Source organism: Anopheles bellator, chromosome 2 (assembly GCF_943735745.2).
Source record: "Anopheles bellator chromosome 2, idAnoBellAS_SP24_06.2, whole genome shotgun sequence".
NCBI lineage: Eukaryota > Metazoa > Arthropoda > Insecta > Diptera > Culicidae > Anopheles > Anopheles bellator.
In genome coordinates this window covers 18,711,796-18,734,673 of record NC_071286.1, presented here as the reverse complement: position 1 = coordinate 18,734,673, position 22,878 = coordinate 18,711,796, and the positions used below count along the sequence as shown (strand labels likewise).

General features: G+C 50.0%; 1 protein-coding gene across 4 annotated transcripts in view; it reads right to left on the bottom strand.

Annotated features, from left to right (window-relative positions):
- LOC131211593 (complexin) overlaps nt 1-22,878 on the bottom strand; it is a 156,884-nt gene that overhangs the window by 63,166 nt on the left and 70,840 nt on the right. The gene's annotated exons all lie outside the window — the stretch shown is intronic.

Here is a 22,878-nt window from a genome sequence, read left to right as displayed (position 1 = left end):
AAGCGATAAGAATGTAGTGTACTGCAAGTGTACTTAAATTTTGAAGCTATAGGTGAACTAATCTATGCAGTATCTATGGTTCAAAACAGCCAAAACCGGTCATATTATCTTTGGTGAGCTCTCTGAATACAGATAATTTATACGCTCTTCGGAATCATGAATCATTTTGCTTCGCTTTAAGATAAAAGCAAGCAGTTTCTGCGAATCGCCCCGGACACGGTGCGTTGGCACAAATTGAAACGGTACAAGAGCAGCTCGCTACTCGCTGTTCGGCCTGAAGAACTCCGACCAAACCGGCTCCGGACACTAGATCCAAGATATTAAAACAACAACTGTCTCATTAATCATTCCCACACTGCGCTGCGAGTCTCGTTTGCCATCAGGCCCAGGGGTTTCCCAGGGGTCAGCTCGATGCCTTTGATGCTGTCCGGAGGCCACCGGTGTTCCAGTGAGGGCCTCGGTCAGTTCGATCCCCGATGTCCCCGAAAATGCACCCAAGCGTGCGTGTGCGAGGTCCCCAGAGCTGCACGGATAGAAAGATAAATTGCACAAAATTTAAAATCATTCCCCAGTAATCGTCAGGCTCGTCGTCGTCGGTGGCCGGCTGATACGGATTAGTCGCTTGTTCGGTGTGGACCCGGAACTAGATGGCCTGCGAGATGCGCTCACTGTCCGCTCGGTGATGCTAATGTTGGCAGTGGCCAAGTGATTGCCTGCAGTTTATTGAAAACCGGAAGCAAGGACAAACCGGCGACGCTCCATACGCAGACCCTGCATGGGTCGTTTATTGCACGTCGCAGGATGTTTGCGGGTGTATGCGTGGCATTGCCCTAATCTAGCACCGCCTCACGTCCCCCCTTCTGCCCATCAGCTGGCGGAAGATGGATGAAGGCTCTCGCATCCTCACAACTCGTGCTTCAAGTATTTATAAAAGTCAACTATATGCACACCGCCGCAAGTCTCATGCGAGCCGGATGCAGTTGGGAAGCGTCCTGCGTCGGCTCCGGTCGGAACGCTCGTTTACCTCGCTCCACAGAAAGTTGATCATGATGATCGCTTTTTATAAACATAAATTATGGCGCTACCACTTTAGCTGTCACTGCTAATACGAAATAAATGTTCTTTGCTCCGCTCGGTTCTGCTTCTGTGGGGTGGTCTCGTGCAGAGGGCTTGCGGAGGGCAGTTGTGGTTTTTTATGCCGTCGTGTCGTTGAGCTCATTTCGTCATTTCCATCTACAGGCTACAGCCTTCATCAGCACGCAACGTTCTTGTCCTTTCGGGAAAAGGCGCACAAGAAGCTGCATGACTTGCAGCGTCCCGTCCCGATGGACTCGGGATTCCTACGCACGAAGGAACCTGACGTCGAGTGCGTTCAGTGCACATTAAGGGCCCAACCCGGCGGGCGGGGGTTAGTAAGAGCGCCTCGAGGCACGTATGGCACCGTCAGAAGACGCACGTCTCCCAAGAAAACCTGGCCTGCCGTTGCCTTCATTTTAGCGCTCATACTTTGTTGCCCACTAACTCGTGGGCAGCTCTCGGTGGTTGGCCTTTACTACTCTGCTGTTGCTGGCCTGTGGGGTAGTCCTGCTCAGACATGCTGCGAACACGGAAAACCACACATACACAGAGCATCGCGAAGGGCCTGATTAAAAACTCAGCTCACGGTTCACCCGGTCCCAAACCGATCCCGGCATAGGAACTATAACTCGCCGGACGGAAGGTTCCGTGAGACTGGCAAAAGATGAAAGCCGACAAAGGACCCAAGGCGAGTGGCGTAGCGGCGGCTACGCCCGTGTCTGCTGTGTCTGGCCGTTGCATTATCACTCGCTCGGAACGATTACCCATGCCCGGAGCGAGTCAACCCGCCTGTCAGGGACCTCGGTTTCAGGCTACCGGCGCAAGCTGGTATGAGATTTTTGGGCAGTTCGCCCCCAAAAAAAAAAGAGCTGGCTTGAACTTCATAATAATGCTATCATATCAAACAGTGCACGAGCAACAGAATGTTCTTTTGCCCGTCGCATTTTGCGCGCGGCATTAGAAGGATTAACATATTACAAGTTCGCTACAAGAACATTAATCAGTAGACGCCTTTCGGCATCACGGCCACCATGCATCTGCTGTCTAACAGCGAGGTTAGTAAGTTGTGAAGCTCAATTACCCAACTACTTAATTTTGTTCCTCTCTGTTCGTTTGTATAATCATTTTTACGTGCATACGACAGGTTAGCGGACTTGAAGACATTATTATACCACTTACCATCCCACTTATACCATATACTTTTGAGTGCACGTTTAACGTTTGTTTTTAAGGCTTTAAAAATCTTTTCAGCAACCATTTTCAGCTTTTAGTCAGGGATTTTTGCATGAAATATAAAGGTATAGGGTTTAACTATTAAATTAACTATAGGTTATGTTTTAGTATTCGCTGCTCAATGTTTTTTTTTGTAGTTTCTGTTCAATGTTTGTTCGTAGAACTAAGAATAAAACCCATTTGTTTGCAAACCCTAAAAGTCGTTGTTGATCATTTATTATTAAAAATAAACCAAATCTTGGCCACTCTCCTAGAAACCTGTTTCCGTGGCGAGAACAAGTTTATTACCGCGGCCGGGCATAGCGTGACCTGCGCTTTCGTTTCATCATCCAATCGTCAGCCGAGAACATGGAAACGAGCAATATTGTGGAAGAACTGGCCGACACGAACAGATACCGCGCACCCGTGGGAGGCGTTCTAACCTTTTCAGTAATGTCTCCAGTCATAAACACACATTCATTAAACTTTTTCTCGAGAATTTTCTCCCGTGCCATACGGTACCTGGTACCGCCGCCATTTTGAAGGTTAGTAGTTTAGTAGATTAGCAGATTAAACACGTAATTAAATTTGGTCTATCACGAACGGACTACAGATTTGCGTGCTGCAGGTGATTAGGATGAAGACTTCTGTTACAAAGTAGTTTGGTTTATAATTCATTGGCAACCATAAAAAGAGAATCAAATGTCCTTCAACTCTATTACACGATTGTAGTTGTAAAAGAAGTACACAATTAGAATGAGATTGGTAATTTGATTGGAACTAGATTGAAATTCGATATGTTAACCTTAATTGTTAACCAACGAATCGAGAAGTTACTCAACCAGCGAATACCCTACACATAAAGCCGCAATAAATCGCAACGGCCTTCCACTTCTCAAGAAGTGATTTGTTTTTGTGAAAACAATGGGCATCTAAGCCCTCGGTAGACGAGTGGAATCTCGTTCCAGTTTGCTGACTAAATACATCTGAGCAAATACTTACCGCAAATGCTTTCCAAATATATCCGCTGTCCGCATGCAAAGCCCCTCGATGGACAGCCTTCGCTCGGTTAGAGAGCTGACACCGGGGACGCCATTGGAAGACGACATTCCATAATGTCTTCCCATTGCCATTGTAGCTGTAAGCTGTGCGACAATGATACCACAAGCGAGGGTTAAGAGCGTTACGTGCGTGCCATCGGCGGACATTAGAACTCCGGTCCATGAACACCCCTGGTATCGCCTGGCTACTTTGCCACTCGGTGGCCCACATCTGACGGACAAGGATTTAATTAAATTTATGGTAAATGGAAGCGATAACTGGAATGCCTGACCGGTCCCAGCTGATGCCAGCAATCGCTGGCCGGGTACGCTCGGCACTGTTTGCCTTCCTTCCGACCGACCGGCGAATAGATCCTTCGTCTCCCCCGGAAGGTGGCGAAGAAGACGGAACGCCACATATGTGTCCATGTGGACCCATCTCACCGTGGACAGACCAGACCATGTTGACCAACTAGAGTGGGCCCGTAGCCAGGTGAAGTCACCCACGAAGACCGGGCCGAACTTAATAGGCCTGAAGGCCTATTGCTGTATGGCTTTAAAAGTTTTTGTTGAAAAGATTTTGGGGTTCTGCTTTGGCGGTGGGAGCCTCGTGTTGCGACCTATTCAAAGATCACGCTCCATACATGCTGCTCAAAGCTCTTAGAAACGTCTAACAATAATTTAATCACAACGGCAACAATGTTTGAACAAAGCGCTACAACCTCCGGCACAACCGGGGCACACGGTTAATTGTTATCAGAAACTCAGTTGCGCTTCGCCTTTCGGTCGGTCCCGTTCAGACCAGACCATAAGGTCCATTGTGAAGCCATTGTAAAGCTCGCACCTACACGCGAGGTCGTGTACGGTGGTGTACGTGGATGGTAACGGCCAAATTTAGGCTCATGTAAAACAAATGAGCCAAAGTTTCAGCCTCGGTCGGAACTCCTCCTGCCAAGCCCCGAAGTTCGACCCCATCTTGACAGCGCGTATCGGAACCACTTACTCACATAATGCGCCCACTCGAGAAGCCATAATTATTCAATCGTAAAAAGGTTAACTTTTATTTTCGCTAGGATTGAGGAAAATTCGTTCCCCCCAAAAGGTCGACGAGAAAATTGAGATCCTCTTTGCCGGTCCGCTGTTCCAAACAAGCTTCAGTCAGCCAAAAGCGAAGTTAACATTTCCATCAATGAATTATTCCGTGGATTTTCTTAGTGGCTTAGCTTCTGCCCTGATCCGAATGCGCCATTCTTCACGCTATCGCGTACGATCGATGGCTTTTGTTACGAGCCCCCGAAGTTGAGAGATCTTGAGAAAGTTTCCTGCCAGCCGTGCGCGCTGCGGCCACGGCGACTGCCTGGGGGGTGGCTGGTAAAGAAGCGTGCCGTTATCTTGCATTTTATTTATGTGCTCCGTCACATCATCTCGTCGCAGTACCTGGCAATTGGAGATTAAAAAGTAACTCTCCCTCACCACACACGCTCATTTGGGGGTGATATCCAAGTTTCGCTTCAAGCCACACCAGCCGAGGGATGGAATGATGTGAAGAATGGCTGCGATAAAGTACCATAACGATTGACGAACCAAATGTGGATATTAAAATCCGCTTAGGGGACATGAGAAATATTTTTCCGATTTACCTTCAAACTCCATTTTGAGCGAGCGAACGCATAGATCGGACGGTGAGCGATGTAGCGCTCAGTAATACGCTAGTATTTGTACAGCATCGGCGCGTTGAATAAACCTCACGTGAGCGATGAACACGAAATCCATCAAAAGCGAAACATTTTCTCCATCACTGAAGCCGCACAAAAACGAAGCCGTGAACGTTCGAGGGGGGGCCCAGTTTACGGTGTACGCTGTGTGCAGCCTTGGTTTATTTCTTTTCCTTCAATCAGCAACCGAACAGCAACACACACGCGCAGGCTCGTCTCGAATATAAAGTGGGACAATCCTTGCCACAACATTCCGGGAAGAAACTGTAAGGCCCGGAAAGCAACGCAGCAATGTATCACGTCTCAGAGCCGAGAAGTTTCGGAATTTGAAGGCAACATATTTACGCACAGCATAAATCGGTGGAATTCGCTACGGGCGCCGATTACGAGTATTTTCGCTGGCCCATCATCGTTCCAGCTTAGCATCGAGCACGAGAGACTTTTATTACTGATCAGCAACGGTATCAGGAGTCGCACTGTTTTCTATTTTTGCAGAAACGTTCTAAAGCAGATTGGCGAGCGAACGCTCCGAAACTGCTCGAATGGCTCATTTTTGTCTATACAATTAACTGAATGTTGCTTAAATTTGACCCTCCGTTTGAAATTCATGTGTGATTAGTTTTGACAAGAATGTCTTTCTTACTTCGTTCTCAATATAAATAATAAAATCGTTCACACAATAAAAAATATTCCGCTTTACTGCTCGAAACTGCTTGAATTTGAGTTTTCTTCGGTAGTGAATATCACTCCGCATCAAGAGAACTGTATGGACCCAGACCCGTCCAACCCAACAAGTCTCATTTATATGGGACAACCCTCCAGGGGGAAACGTTACTTTATTAAAAGGATTGCCATGTGCCCACTGTGTCTTAGAACATATCCGCTGACTTGCGTAATGCAACAAACCGATATGTCTTTGTTAACAAGTGCTACCGGTTGGCAGGATTTGGCTTTTCAGGACTTTGAGAACAAAAAAACAGATAAATAAACAAGCTTCTTTTATGATAAATTTGAACTTTCAAATGGCTTCTTTGTGCGGTAACCCAAACAGAAGGACAGGGCAGAAGGAAGAGCGTAAAAGGGCAGCCAATTCTCCCGCCAAAGCGCGCGGCTTCAAGAATGGCGGTTACTTGGGACAACCGTTACCTTTTACACCGTGAGACAATGGCACTAGAGGGACAGGGACACTTACACACACTCACATACACATACGATGAGAAAGTAAAATTGATTGAAATATAAATCTTTTCTCCATTTACTTACACTTCCAGCCCCTGGGTTGGCTCTAGAGCGCCCCGCAAGAAGGATCGGCCACACGAACACGCTGCACCGCGCTGCCACGACGTTCGTTCCAGGACCCCCTACCTCGTGTGCTCGTATGTATGTGTGACAAGAATGAGCTCCCTCTGGAGGGGCGCCACTGCGACGGATCCTGCCGAGCAGGAGAGCGTGCGGCGGAGTGCGCCAGGATAAATCACATCAACTTCACTTTGCTAAGCTCCCCACTTATTGGTCTCAGCGCTACCAGGGGCCCGCCGGAAATCGTAAGACACTCGAAAATTGTTCCGGCAAATCGTAGGTTGGGAGGGTGGCGAAAAAACGAGGCGTGGAAAAGCCCGGCAGCTTGACAGGAGAAAAAGGAAAAACGTGTTCGCCGCGTCCCGCTCGGCTGATACGCACGTGCGGAGCCATGCTTTCAACTTTGTTGCTTAGCACTCGGAGCATGTCTACCCCGTGGAAGCCCGTGTCCTTCTCTCGTGCCATCGTGGGCGCTGGTTTTCCATTTCATTTCCCAGACAGCCGGAAACAAATAGTGAGTAATAAATCGAAAACAAATGGTAATCAGTGTTTGGGAGCGTGCGGAACGCGGAGCGAACAAATAAAATCTCGGCATAATATTGCAATAAAGGCGGAACGTGTACGTACGAATCGAATACCTTTTAATTTCCGAAATAGAGCAACCGAATCTACATGCCGGCCCGAAAAGTGGGCGATCAGCAGAACTAGAACCCGGGCAACGGGGACCCAAAGCCGGCCGGGGTATTTTGCTTGGTTTTTGGTCAAACTTTCGATTTTCTCGTGCCCAAAAAGCAGGGTCAACACGCAAATCATTCTGCCAGCCGGCCAACCGAAAGTGACCGAATTACCGACGGTGAACAAGGGTCACTCGAGAAGGTTGCTGGCGGGCCAAAGTGAACGAAAGCGAACGCGAAAAAAAGGGTAACGTTTATGTAAATTTGAAACCTGTAAAGCCCGGTGAGCGGGCCCGGGTTGGGTTTGTTTGTCGTGGCCCCCGGGGTTGGATGTGCCATGTGAGGCCCGACCCGATCGGGATCGGGTGTTTACCAAGGCTTTCGAGGCTGATTTGCTTCTTTGCCCATCCGACCGATCGATTCATCTTTATTTATCTAACGCATTTTCGTTTCCCGTTCTTCACCTTGGACTGGCGAGGCGCGTGGGAGCCATGTTTCGCGATGTCTTTTTGCATGTTTTACGCGCCGGTAGAACGCGCGCGCGGTTGTTGATAAATCATCAGGCCACCGAGCAGGTTGCGGCAATCGCTTAAAGCTGGAGATTACGCTTCGCAAAACCTGGTATCTGGGCGGAACAACAAACACTCCGCAAATTTTGGCCTTAGATAAATAGTTGCAAATAGAAACAATATTTCGCAAGGCGAGCGAGGCTCTTATTGCGGGCCCCAAACGCGAATGGTTCGACACGGGCGAAACGGGACGGACGAAAAGGCACCGCACTGGCGGTACTTGAAGCCTAAGAGGAGTCCATTTACTAAAGTGGACCGTAGTTTAGGTGCTAGCACTCGGTCACGGGTTCGATTCTCGCCCTCTCAGGTTTTTTTTTTCTGATAGGATTTTACAATACTGTTGGGGCCTTATACATGCTACTGTCTCTTTCATTGTGCCTTGTGCCAAAGGCCTATCGGAGAATTCCAATTAATACCTTTTTATGTTAGCTTCTTTGAGTTTAATCACGCTCCAACCCGAAGATAATACAAACCAACAGCCCTGCGGTAAATCAATATTTTCGATCTCGGTTCCACCGAGAGAGAGCGCTAGCGCCAACGAACACGCAGCGGACGGAACATGAATAGGAAAATAATCACTCGCTCGGACCGAACCGGACCGGACCACCGGCAGGGGAACAGGCAGGAACAATGGCCAGTATGACAACAAAGGCCGCCGCCGATAACCGTTCGAATGTGGCTACTCTCGATGGCTCCCTCGGGCAAGTCATCCTGATGTCGGGCTTGATGAAACAAAACAGGTCGGCTCCGGCCCGGGTGGCCTTTATCAAGCCCGGCCCGACCGGAAGTCGATACTTGGGGCTGGGCCATTGGAGATCGCACATGGTCAGCATATCCCACCCGTCGCTCCCGGGGATGGGTGGCGTGGCGGTGGCCCCATAACCGGGCCGAGAATGGACGCCACGTGGCTGAGTGCTCCGCAACGACCGCACCGACGTCGCACGTGGTTTGGTGGTGGGGAACCACTTCAACACCGACCCCGGCACCCGACCTTAGGGAAGCCGAGGGGCGAGGCCGCAGTCGGGATCCCGGTCCGGGGGGATAAGCATCATCAACCACCATCAATCGTCGCCAGATTTAGCAAATCCACGGGGACGGTGGGTGGGCATTCAACGCGCCAAATGCGTCAAATCGTGATGACTTGACGACTCCGCCGGCCGGGCCGGGCCGGGTGGACGTGTTTTTCTCGCACTTATCTTCCGTCGCTTCCGCTTCCACCATCTGAAGACACGCTCCATAGTTAGAAGGCAGCCTTTGGGCGACGCGACGCGTGTGTATCCGGAAGATGTTCACCGGAAGCCGCGAAAGCGACAAATGTGAAACTGGGCGAAGCGTACTAGGACGCCCACCAAAGGAACGACGTCCCGGCTGACAAGTTTCATCAACAAGCGGTCTGGCGGACGAGCGCGGGCGAATGGAGGTCGTAAGCACAAAAGTTTGTAATCAGCGTACGTGACTTGGTTACAATGAAAGTAATTTAATGCCCGTGTATCACGTCATCCGGCGAGCGCCAACCGAGATGCGGAACGCCACGGGGTACCTTCGCCGGGAACTACATTCGCTTGCTCTACCTCTCTCTCATTCTCTCTCCACGTTTATCCGATGGAGGCGCACGGTCGTTTACAATTTCTGTAGTTTGCTAGTGCGGTGCGTTACCGGTGACACGTGACCAGACGGTGGTTCGTCATCTTTTGCATCCTTCGTCGCACGGCGAAAGTCGTGGCCGAGTACGTGACGGACCCCGGAAAACCAGCAAGACCCGCACCACCACCACAGTTTTGCGTCGAACAATGGAGGGGCGCAAGCATATCGTTTTAAGATCAAGATGAATAATTCATGCGAATGCACACCGAGCCTAGAACCGCACCGAAACACGATACCACCAGGAGCCAGGATCCGAGGATCGGAGACGAAACAATTAAAACAACCGGCCCTTCTCGATCGTTTTTTGTTCGTTTGGTCTTCTAAAAACCACCAACCTTCGTGGGGCGGGCCAAAGTCGACGAAACGAACGCCGTTCCCGAACGACTCACGCAACTCGTCCGCAGCAAACGTACGGAGTCGCTCAGGCGAAGAGTTTTCCATTACCGTAAGCAGCCGAGACTCCGCACAATGACATTCTTTTGATCGTACTTTTCATCTTTCGAATTCCGGAAACACTCGACCGGGCCCTGCCCGGCCCCGACAGCCGGGAATCCCGTGATTCGCGAGGGTCGACGTGAAGGGACCACGCACCGCGCAGTTCCAGATAGCTATCTCCTGCCACCGCACCACCGCGAGACGTTGTTTTAATATTTGAACAAATTCTTGTTGGTTTTAGTTCTTACTGCCTCACAATCGGTGCCTAGCGCCGGGGGCGGTGGCGGCAGCACAGACTTCAGACAGAGGCCTGCTGTAAGCGGGGTCTACTGTCGGTGGCTCTGAAGTGGCCGAGAGCGAGCGCGACAGCGAGAGTCAGATATGCAAATAGCACAAACGGGAAGCTTAAATCTGTCCCCATCATCGCCGCGCCAGGTTCATCACCGATGCCGCAGCCCAGCAGGGACCAAGGGAGGCCCGTTTCAGAGAGGCCCATCGAGACCTGACACGTCCTGCGTAGCGGAACCATTATCCACGGCTCGGTGGGCATGCTCATCACCGTCGTCGTCGTTGTCGTCGTCGGAGGGCGAAAGTAAACCTCGGTCTCGGAGCCGGTATGCCGGAGCGCCGCAGATACCGAAAACAAAGAGGAAGAAATCTTATAACGGAATTGTTTCGCAAGAATGCTACTTCCTGGCCGCCAACCACCGTGAAATCGTTTGAATATCGCGTGGTCGTGCTTAATTTCTTCACCGACTTCGGCTACCTCGGAGCGCCGTCCCGAGACTCCCCAATCGATCTGGCCCGGGCTAGGGCGATGTTTGGCGATTTGATGCCGTAAGATGGACCACTGGCCACGGTCAGCGATTTGCGGTCATGCGGTACCGGGGCGGGGCGTGATTGGGCTAATCTTACGGCCCGGCAGTCTGCAGCTACCAGTCCGATAAACGCACGGTGCTGTATTCTTAGCTTACCTGTAACGAGAGAGAAGAGGAGAAAATGCACGCTTCAGTTAGTGTCTGGGGCGCTAGTGAGAGGTGTTACGCGCTAATGAAAACGCCCAAATTTGTTGCGCTCCGTTCGGGTCGAAATTGAAAATTTATAAAGCCGATCTGCGCCATCTGCTAGGCTCTACGCTATCTGGAGCCCATGCGTGGTTCTCAGTTTTGTGAGGAATGTGCCCACCCCGGGCACGGCCACGAAGATTAACAATTTCACCGTGAGCCCGAGGAAGGAAATGGTCTTGTGGGCGCCTAAAAGTAGGCAACCCCTACGGCACCGCTCGATCGATCGCGCGAAAGCTGCGGCTTTCGGTTTATGAAGACGTATTTTTTTTACTACTTGAATCGCGCCTAATTGGATTGGATTTATCCGCAGCCTATACTTACGCACCTCCCCCTAGGAAGATCCCTAGCATGCGGGACGCGATAGGAACCCTCCCTCGACCGGCCGGATTTGGCTGGGCTTCGTTAGCTTAGCGCCAAGCGAACCCCGCCGTACTGAGGTTTAATGATGCGAAGGTTAGCCAAAGGGGAAAAAAAAAGATAACACAACAATCTTTTGCCTTCATACGCCGTATTGGGTGGCGAAAGCGAATGTTGTAAAAAGTCAAATACCTACACACATACAAGGCTTATCTCGGCCAACAGCCGCCGGGAATTAGGATTGAGATCGAACGATTTAAAAATACATTATTCCTGGCGCTGCCACCACCCGGACGAGAAAGGGGTCAACAGGGTCAGAAGAAATCGTTTCCCGAGCACGACGACGGAGCGCGTCGCGGCCATAAGTCATGGCTAGGAAAAGCCCATAATTCCATATATCACGCCCCGGTCGTTTCGGTTCAGCCAGATGTGAACGAGGAGTGTCACGCGTACACCCAACTTCGCTTAAAGCTACCGATCCTGGTGATCCTGGACACCACTTTCGGTGGACGGTTCGGTTGACCACACGAGGACTCGAGAAGCATGACTCGAGCTCGATCAGGATGTCTATGATTTATTGGTTGACATGTACAATTTCACTCTACCGTTTTCACTTCCGAAAAGAACGGTCCGCAAATCGCCAGGTCAAGTCCGTAAGGGGAAACAATTATGATGCGAACCACAGGACCACATTTAACCGGATGGCGTAGCGCAGTGACGCAATATGTGTGATTTATTCCGCACTTTTCTTCCGCAGTACGAAGATATTCCTGCCTTCAGAAAGTGACCGTCGACCAGGATTAATCACTGGGCGAAGAAGTCATCACAGTCCAATGCTCGGGGAGAGGTGCATCGGCAGCGTCCGGACCGGAACATGGGTGGCCCCGGCAAATGGGATCACTTCCAGGTCTTTGCGTGCCCCTGGACCGGAGAAGGGTTCTACTGGGGTCCGGAATCCAATTTAGACGCCAAACGAACCGACAACGACGTCGACGACGACGACGATGTGCACGTGAACGTGTGCGAGCAAACAAACAAACAACTTATGACTCCTTTTGCCGGCGTCTTCGGCCCGTCCTGGGTGGCATCGGGCGGGGCGCATGAGACGAAAATGATTACTTCTCCTACCTTCCCGGAGGTGCCACGGTCTGAAAACTGATGTAGACGGGCTCACATGGTCCGTGGGAGAGTATTGTAAAAATAGGAAAGTGTGTAGCAAATGGGAGAAAACAGCCACCGAGCCGGCACCGCGGTCCGGAGGCTCGAGGGCGTCGCTTCGGGGAAAAATTGTTGTACCAACATTGTGAAAGCAAACAATCATCGAGAGCACCAGCGCGCGAGTGCGCCAGCCAACTGGAATTATTCCTTCCCGCGACGATCGCAGCCCGAACACGGGGTTCGGCTGGAGAGTTCGATTGGACGGAAGATTAGAGTTCCGCACGGTGGTGAGGGCCACGCTCAGGCTGGCGCACGGATCGAAATTGGCGGGGACGTCGTCGTCCGGACTTCCCGGACGCCTTGGTAATCCTTAGAGGAGACGCTGCCGTCATGCCGGAGGCTCTCGTTGATTAAGCCAATTTTCTGCAGCCACCAACGCAGGGCGCATTGTTTCTGAGCATTCGCCATCATTCTTCAGCAAATGGAAGATATTTATCGCGCCCGCCTGGGCCACTTGGCGACAGGACCGAACCAAACCGAGCGGAACCGAATCAGCTCAGTATTTTATGCTCAGTCACACAGGTATCGACCTAAGCCCGGTTGGCTTTTGCCGAAAAGAATGGCCGCATGCTTCGTTAATCCTTTCCTGACAAAACGGAACTTTTCGGAATGGGACTTACCGTCGGGATATGCGCGGGAGTTTTGGATTTAATTAGCAACTTTCAAGGCTTGCGTGAGGCACGCCGAAGAGTTGTAGGAGCGCGTGCTTTCACAATGCCAGGGCACAATGCTTTCGTATCGCTTATTAGAAGTTGTAAGAATGGCGGGCTTTGGTAACTTTTATTTTTCGAGAGAAAAACTTTGGATGGGGCTTGCGTTACTGACTAACGAGAGTTAATCTCATCCAGGGGATTCGAGAAAGGCGTCTTTCTACTGTTAAATTTGTCCAACTGTACCTAGAGTTTTCTTGGTGCTTTGAAAAATGAAAATCCACTGCACAGGATGCAGGTTTCACTTGCGCTGTGCGCTGTGGAACATATCGAATCAGCTTTTGGACCTAATCGACTCAATTGCGTTCAACAAAGTTGTCTGTTTTCTGTTTGTTCAATACAATAAAATGCCTAGTTCGAATAAATAAGTCGCCTTCTCAATAAAAAGGAATTTGGTCTCTGCATCGAGTCGTATCTGGGAATGAACAACTTGGAGCCTTTCATAAATCCTAATTGAAAGGAACTATACGAGGATCCCGAGAAGCTACCGAACTTGAGCAAAAGACCAAACCAGATGGAACCTGGGTAGACTAAAATTTGGCTCAAAAACATAGGATTTAATGACGATCCTAATGTGTTAAAACAACGAGTTAAAATAATGACGAGCAAAAAATCCTAATGTGTTAAAACAACTTTTCAAAACATTGTCAAATTCAAAAGTAAATATCTGGTTCCCGGCAGGTCAGCCCGGCAAAGACCAGTATCTAGTTTAAGGCATGGCATTGAAGTTGTAACCAATTTGCGCCACGAGGAAATCTTAACAATGAATCTCAATCTTAACACGACCGATTTGCGACTGTATCTTGGGCTAATCCTTCGCCAAATCCCACTACTCAACTCTTCTACCAGGAAGCGATTTCAATTTCCTGCAACGAAACGTATGTGTTTGTTACGGTTGACGGCTTCGCGCGAATTCCGAACTCGAACGGGGAAGTTTTGACTCACACCAACACACCCATACACAGACACCGGAAGTTTCATTCCTGGGCGAATGGTTAGCAGATAGCTAATCCACCGACGATAGCATCCTGTGCGCCGCGCGGTCGTTAGGTGTGTTACGTCTACGGAACGGTGGCCACGAGCGATATGGTGCTTAATTTCAGTTACGAGCGGGTGAGCCCTATGCACCGACCCTGGGACCACAGCTGAGAAATAAACACAAAAACTTATGCTTAAAGATTTCGCGACACGGAATTCTCGGCAACCGCCGGGCCTGTCACTCTCTCTCGGTTCTGGGCCTGTGTGGGGTGCTTGGGATCTCTGTTGGGGAACAGGACAAGGGACATGAAATGTTGCACCAGTTGTGCGCCGTTGTCGTCGGCCCCGTCGGCACACGACGGAAGGAAGCACGACCGAGTGGTTTGAGTGATTGTCACCGGGGGAACATAAAAACCGTTCAAGAGCGCCTTGTTCTGGCGCACAAGATCTGGAGACTCCCGCACCGCCGGAAGCCCCGAGTCCTTCCCGGGCGTACGCCGGGTATTGTTAGCATTTTGGATGACTTGTGTCAATATTTGGGAGCAGAATATTGTTTCAATGATAGCTAGCCCGGCCGTGGCCCGGCCGAGCGCCAGGATAGGGCGCTCCTAACATAGACGTAGACCATACGTGAGCCTGACTTTCTCTCTCTTTCTCTCTCTATCTCTCTCTCCGTTCGGTAGCTCGCCGTCGGGCAGGGCTGTCTTCATTCATCGGGCTGTAAATTATGCATGATGCGAAATATGAACGTTCCCACAGCCCCACAGGCAGTGTAGACCCTGCCGCTTCCTGTTCCGGGATCGTCGAAGGCGAACAACATCGCTGCGATCGGGTCTGTTGTTGTTATATGTTAATTTCGAATTGTTTTCCCGTACACGCGCGCCTGCCACTCGTTGCCATGGTTCCCGGCAAGCTTTGCAACAAGATTTGCGCTGCGACTACGACGTCATAGTCCGGAGGAGTGACGTCCATGTTGTCCCGTGCTTGGATGCAAATGAGTCCCGGAAGCGGCGGATTGGCACCCCTTTGAACCTGGGCAGGGCTCAGGGCACTTTTAGCCACCCGATTTCTTGCCGTGGTCTTATCTTCTAATGTAAAGTCCCAGCGACGTGTGGTGGACTCGCGTTATATCGTTAACAAGCTTAGCGGGTCGGGCCAGCATTTTTTACGTCCCCTACAAACATTTTATTCGCAACCCGTTTACGACCCCGCAAGACCATAATCCGGTTTACATCAAACGAAATACGAAATTTTCATTGGCCAGTGGTGGGCGGTTGGTGTCACGAACACCTACCGGGAACTGCTGAGAACATGGTACCAGCTACCATGGCCATGGGCCAGATACGGCTCGGAACGGTGCCGACATCGGGCGCGTTATCACATCGCTAACATTCGCACCAACTTCCCGGCACGAACGAAGGGGTTCGCCGAAGTGTATCGACTCGTTATCATCCGCACGCGATTAATTACTACAAATGGCCGACGGCGGTGGCGGCGGCACCGCCGGTCGGTCGGTGTGTGTTTTCCGTCAGAATTTAATTTCGACGATCCGCAGAAAGTCACAGGGGAGCATACGATGTCCCGCCACGGTACGTCATTCCGATGACGGTAGGTGAACATTTGACTACGTTTCGTGCGATGATGAGTGGCGAATTAGCAGCCGTCATGGAGGCTCCTGCGTACGACTGAGGTGCCGGGCCCCGGCGCACACTGACACATGCTCGTGCGCTCCATTTTGGAATGTAATTAAATAAAACCAATTGTCAAATATTTATCTTCCACCGGGGGCTGTGTTATTCGGCGATTAGTGACGTTGCGTGCGGCAGTGAAGCGGTGAACCTTAGCACAGCGCCGAGTGGCGCTGGTGACAGAGGATGTCGGGCATTAGCGAATGAGAAGCCTGTTTTGTGATCAACTGGTTCAGTATCCGTTTACGAGGTATATCGATCGGAAAACCGCAATAGCCGCAACGGTTGGACCAGAATGTGGAAAACAAGACCTGGAATGTCTACGTTAACGGTTGTTGCAATTAGAATGCCGCAAATTGAAGTACTTACTGCCGGGGTTTGCCTACGCAGACTATAAGTTGCCTATTTTGGCATTCGGTAAATATAAGTATTGGTTTGTTTGAGAAACTCAAGAGCATACTGATCACGAGCACCCATCAATGGATAGGGCTGGTTGTCCTTCGTGACGATCTGATGGATACAATTGAAATTTGTACAATACTCCACCAGGCAGTTGACATAAGTTTCGTTTGGTTTAGACAGCGAGCATCACTACTCAAAATTTGATCCTTTTTAATGCAACCCAAAGTGGTCCTAGTACAGCTTTAATTCCTACCAAAAACGATATGACTGTGAAAGTAAAAGACTTTATGAAAAGTGTCCTTATTAGTCATTTGACATCATCTGTTTCGTAGATCAAGTAAAATTTAAACGTAATATGATCCAAAAGAACCAAAAAGGGCATAAACCAAGCTAACTATAACTAAGTTTGTATAAAGTTTACCTTTGATCTACCAACAACTTCAGGTAGTTTCATTTCTTTATTTTTAATGAAGAAGTAACCTGTGTGGCTGTGCCTCCGTTATAAAGCGAACGAACTAAAAGTCTCACTGTTCTGGCGAAAGAATCACAACATCACAGTCAATGGTGGGCTCTCTCTCGTCTCGCCTAAGCCGGGTGGCTGCGGTGCAATCAAAACTCATATCACAAAACCGTAAACCACGGGGCAAATGACATCCAGATGAATTATCCCAACAAACAACACCCGGTTCCGGAGTCTTATCCCATCCCGCCGCCGGTTATTCGTAGATTATTATTTTTCATCGTTGCTAAATAAACACAATCTACCAAACAACAACCGTCGCTCCTTTGCAACTAATCTGCAAACTTTTCCCACCACTTACCAGTTTGCGATATGTCATCTTCCGGCACGGCTTTGCCATTGCACCTCGTGGCAACCACCACAACGCATTAGAAATGTTGCTCCTTCATTGCGGCTAAGAAGTGTGGCGGTGGGCTTCATAGTTTGGCGCACTACCGCGTGTGAACCTTGCACAAATATATGGCATCCTCGGGCTCAGACGAACTTCTCCGTCGCCGGCTTCCAAGAAGCGGGCCCCAGGAACTACCAACCAGCTGAAGCCGTCGAACAAAAGTGAGAATTTTAATCATTTTGTCACAACTTTCTTGTAAAAGTTACCCGCCCCAACCGGCCTGGCCGTGTTGCCCGGTGGCTAAGGCTTTAGCTCCAAACAGATGCTGCTGCATCACAACAGGCTCTGTGGGCTCTTTTTTCTGCTCCGGCGCGCAGCGGGGAGCACGGGGACGGACGAACACGGATTTACAATGGCTTCACGTTCGAGGCGACACACTCGTCGCCTGAATTGCTTTCTTTTGCCGGTCCCTGGTCTACTTGAGGCAGTGACAGTGGCCACCCCACCTTTTTGGGGACGACCATTTGGGGATGAAAACTTACAAAAACTTCCGCCCGATCGCGCGTCCAAGGAGGGCGTGCAGTAGTGATGGTGACAGCTTCCGGCGCACGAACCTGATGACGACACACTCCAGGACTGCAGACTTCAGAGGAGTGTCCGGACGACAGTTTGGACACTGTTTGTGGCGTTTAGTTTCACAACAACAGTCCCCCCTCCTGTCCTGCACACCGGAAGACGCAGACATCGCGCCGACGAGGTGCTCGACTTGAGTTTACTTTTCGCGATTCCCCGGACCCGGTGGCCCATCGGCTCATTGACTTAATTTTGCTTGCAGCTCCTGATTTTCCCCAGGGAATCAGCAGTGGCGCCCCTTCTGGCGAATGTTTGTAGTGGCGTTAAAGTCCGGGAATCAATTGTAGCACCGGAAACCGCCGTGGTCCGGGTGACGCAGGTGACAGGAAATCCGTTACACGCAACAAAAGGAAGCACAATCAACACCCGAAAAAATGATTTCACTTCTCTCGCTCTCTCTCTCTCTTCCGGGGTCTCTCTGTCATTCGGTCCGGTGGTGCGGAAAATAGATCATTATTTATAAGCAGCCTTTTTCCCACTCGCCAAAACCGGTCGGGGGAAGCTTCGTTTTCGCTTCCTTTGTGCCATATTTTTAAGAAATAATCGGATTTCCTGTGCTTACTTTTTACGCGACCGGGCCGCAGACACACGCCTCCATTTCCGGTGCTCGTGCCTAGGCCCGGTCCCGGCAGGTTTGACAGATGATGATGTCCCATACGTTCGACCGGCCGGCTCCGGTGTGCTTAACAGACCGCGCGCTCAGCATCCGGTCCGGGTTTGCTGGGCTAACAGACCTCGCACGCACATCCAACAAAGAAAAGCCCACGCACACAAACACCCACAGGAACGTGGGACAGATTTTGGCAAAAAAAAATCGGAACTCCAGCGAACGGAGAGAAAGAGAGAGAGTTTCCGGCGGCAGACATTCGCTTCATGGGACTTGAATAATTCATATTTTTCGGCGGCGCACGCACGCACACTTGCATCGGTTGGGTGGCGCGCGGAGTAAATTGTAAAATCCTTTTCGCAGGCCGAACAATGGCCGGGAAAAAAACGCAGGTCGGCGGTGGTCGGCAGGTTCGATACCGGCGCCACCGATGGGAACGGTTTATTCATGTGCGTGATGAATTTCCATATTTTTATGAAGACCCAACGCGCACTCGGCGGAGCCCAAACGAGGCGCCTGGCGACCTGGCGAGGGAAGTTGCTTTTTGCCGTGTCGCACTCAGGCTGGGCTGTCGTTCGCATGGCTGGAGGATATTTACCAACTCCCTTGTTTATTCATTTTACCCACCACCACCACCCAGAGGATCGTCGATCCAACAAATGGAAAAACATGGCGAAACAATATCAACGAGTGGGGTGCAAAAGTATCCCTTTAAGGTCCGTAATTTTTTCCCATAAACCACGCCCCAGTCGAAGGCCACTCGCTCGGGGCCACGAAACCAATGGCGCCGAAACGTTGAACGAAATTTTTCGGAACGGCTTTTTAATAGATCCACAATCGGTCTCGGTTTGTGGACACAACTGTCCGCGTTGCGATGAAAGTGCGATTTTTCAAACAACCGAAAGTCGAACCGAAACCGAACGGGAGCCAACGGCAACAGCAATCCCTCTAATCAAGCCGCCACCACCGGCCATTAATATCGCAGCATTTATCGCCCCCTCCGCCGTGCTGTGGTGTGGTGGCTGTCAGCATTCTGTCAAGCCTAACTTTGTCCTTTTCCGCCATTAATCACTTGTTTGACACACGCAGCGGGCACGTGGTCAAAGGAAGGCCAAACAAGTCATAAAACTAAGATGAGATCGCTCACGGTTCATCCCAGATTTGTGAATGCGAAAACGAAACGCTCCCTTAAAGCGGAACGAGCTCAAGGTGGAACACTTTTGCATGGAAGCTGGTGATTAGCAAGGCGGACTCTTTTGCGGTAATCATGGGAAGCTGAATACAGGAAGGCGAAGTAAGTTCGACAAATTGAACGCTCAGTGCTAGTTAGCGAATACAATTTGTTGAATACGTTGTTTAAGTCTCGACAGTTTAAGGCTTTCGTTTGTTAATTCTCCAATTCCGTGGTCTTCACGGTAGATAACATAAAAGCTAACGAAACAGTGTAATAGTGAAGAAATAATGCGCAAGAGCAGGGTGTACAACATGTTTTGTCATAATTGAGGAACGTCAAGGGCTGATGTCGCACGCAAATTTAAATACTGTGTAAGCCACGCGGAATGTCTTAGAAACATTGTGGGTTACTTTCGAAATTCGTTGGCAAACCGGATAGATAGAAACGCGTTCAATCGTTTAGCCCCTTACAACACTCCAGGCAATCGTTCCAGTTGCTAATGTGGACAACTATCTCAACTATTGCCTGAAAAAAGAGTCCTCGGGTCGGATAGACGATAGACGATAAACGAAGACAAATGGTTCCCGTAATTTTTTGACCACAGTAAGCCTAAAGATGTTCCACCTCGAAACGATTGCAATCGGTTCGGGAAAACAACGAATTTTATATCGTTTTTCTTGTCGTCGTCATCCTTCGACTAAACCAAGAGCGAAGGCGCGAGATAGTTACATCATCACGGAGCATCGCCATTGTTTTCCAATTGTTTACGTACATTTCTGTTAAAGTTGTTGGTGTCGTCCTTTGCGGTCCTTTGCCTTGTGGGTCGGTCGCAAGTAAAAGAACCGTTATCCGGCACGGGGCAAAGTTGTCGAGAGCGTGCTTCATGTTTCGAGTGAATAATTCATCTAATTGAATTTCGTACTCTATCCCCACGCCTCAAAACCCACCGTGACCAGTGTCACACCGTTGCTCCGGCCTCCGGCCAGCTTAAACATTTTATTTTTCCCACACGAAACACGAACATCTTACCAACAAAGAGGCCCCCGGTCTTGAAGAAATGATGATTATTTTCCATTTCACTTCACGGGCCTCCCCCCTCGCAGCGCTGGTCACTTGAACCTCCTCTGGGTGCGCATCCAGATGTGTCCAGAGAGATCATGAAATTGTCAACAAACTGGTGGCTGGTGGCCAAGGCGCGGCAAAAGTGAAAGTGAGAAAGAGGAACGGAAAAACAATTTCTAACAACGAGATAACTCGCAGCGAATTATCCTACACTCGCGTGCGCGGGTCCCGCGATAAGCGAGGGCTGAGGGCCAAGGAACGTAAACCATTTCTACTTTCTTTGGGTTTCCTTGCGCCCTTGCTTGGCCCTGCTGCCAACGCGAAAGCTCTTCCCAAGGATTCCACTTCAAAAAAGCTGTCAAAAAAATAACAGAACCGGACAGGGCTGCTCGGTGCCGAAATGCGCGTTCAGCGGGCCACCACGCCCTTGAAGGCTGGCTGGCGATTGGCAGGGAGAGACCGAAGGGCGGACGCCGAATCTTGGGACGCCCGAGAATGATATGGAAATAATCATGCTGTCAGCGGCAGCCAGCGACCGGGCGAGGGTACCCACAGCGACCGCAAGGATCAAGATAAGCGGAATTCTGTGATCTGTTTTTTTCCTATTTATTTGCTTCTATTTTCACCACCCGGCCATCGGATTCGGTAGTGTCCGTTTGCGTCAGTTTTCGGTAGTCCGCCGGAAGCCTAGGATGATAAAAGAAGCCCATTTCGCTGGGCCTCGAGTGGTGAGTTGATGATGGGCACTTTACACCATTGTTTCACTTTGAAATCGATTTTCCATGGAATGGAAAACCGCGAACTGCCGGTCGCAACTACTGCGTTTGTGGCGTGACACCTCTCACACACAGAAACACACCTTCCATTATTGTAAAGTTTGGTCAAATGAGCTGTAAATATTGATTCCGCGGGCACGCCGTTTTGCAATTAGTGCCGGTTAATGATTAATTTTAATTTTCACACAATTCGGATGCACCGCAAATTGTTTGCCACAACAACGGTTAGGGCAGTGGGCGCCATTAAACCGATCACAGGAGCACCGGCGCCGTTCAACCGGAAGAAAGCAAACATTTGGCCAATACATGATCCCACCGGGGACCGCAGCACACCGGAGCACCCTTCACAAAGTTCGAACGAATTAAATGACGCGGCGCACGATTGTTTATTAAAATATTCGACACGAGGCGGTAGGTAGTAATCAACACAGGAACACACCAAACAATTCCGTGGGTGATCGGAAACCAGCAATCGATCGTTCGATTGTTTGATCAAACAGAGTGCTCTCATCTGCACACCACGGTGGGGTCATAATTTCAAAAGAAAGTGGCTGGCTGCTCGGTTTCCCGGGGGCCTATACATATTTATGCTTTGGCGGATGGCTGCATAACCAACCTGACCGGCGAAAGTTTATTCATTTTGCAGCTAGAACGCTTTCGCGCCACAAACCAGTATTCCAATACATCTACGGCATGCCGAGGCGAATGCTGCTCCCGGAATTTCGCTCAGAACCTGGACGCGGTGCGACCAGGTGCGCGGCCGTCGCCGCTGTTCGTCCTACCGCCCCCACCAGCAGCAGCAGCAGCATAATGCCGAGTGGTTCGCCGTGGAATGGAAATGGAATTTAATTTTTGTTCTCAGACCTTTTAGCCGCCATCGCGCTCGGTTTGAGAAATATTTCCTAACGAGTCATCGACCCAAGGGATCCGCTACCGGTGGGACGTAACGTAGGGCCGGAGTTTCGTGGCAAGCGAGGCCAGAAGGAGCAAAAGAGAGAGCGATGTAGTTGAGCAATAGAAGAGTGCATAGTTGTTTGAAAAGATGAAATTCTTTTTCCCGATCTCCGTCTTTCGACGAAACAAAACATTTTGTGTTTTAACAGAACAAAAAAGGGTCCGGGGCAATTGTTTTTTTTTCTCTTTCTATTTTCATTGTCAATTGGTGGGGTTGGTGTTCAATTGTTGCTCTGGTGAGAAGCAAACAAAACAAACAACAAACAAATCATTGCAGCAACGATGTGCAATAAATTCATTTCTATTGTTTCACCTCAGTGCACGATGCACGACGGTCGGTGGCAATCTTCCCAAACATGGAAAGCTGGTTTCTTGCATCACCATGCCATTTTATTACCACCTGTGCAGCAGCACAATGAATGCAGTGGTGAGCGGTTACTTTAAAAATAAATTATTTATAACATATAGCGGATTGTGGCAACGCAACACAGAACTGGGCTCTTGCATCTAAACTAAAACTAAATTAATTCGTCGAGACGTGCAGCCAACCAACCGTGCGATCATTTGTCTGGAACGATCATAGCCCGGCGAAACTCTGAGTTAGGCTACCGATTTTCTCGAAGGGCTTCTACCGAGGGTCGAAGCCAATGCTAGGTCCAGTCTCAGGCTCGAATAAACCAACGTTTCAAAGTATATCAGTTCAGTAGCGAAGGTCTTAGGGTCTGTTCTGCTTAGG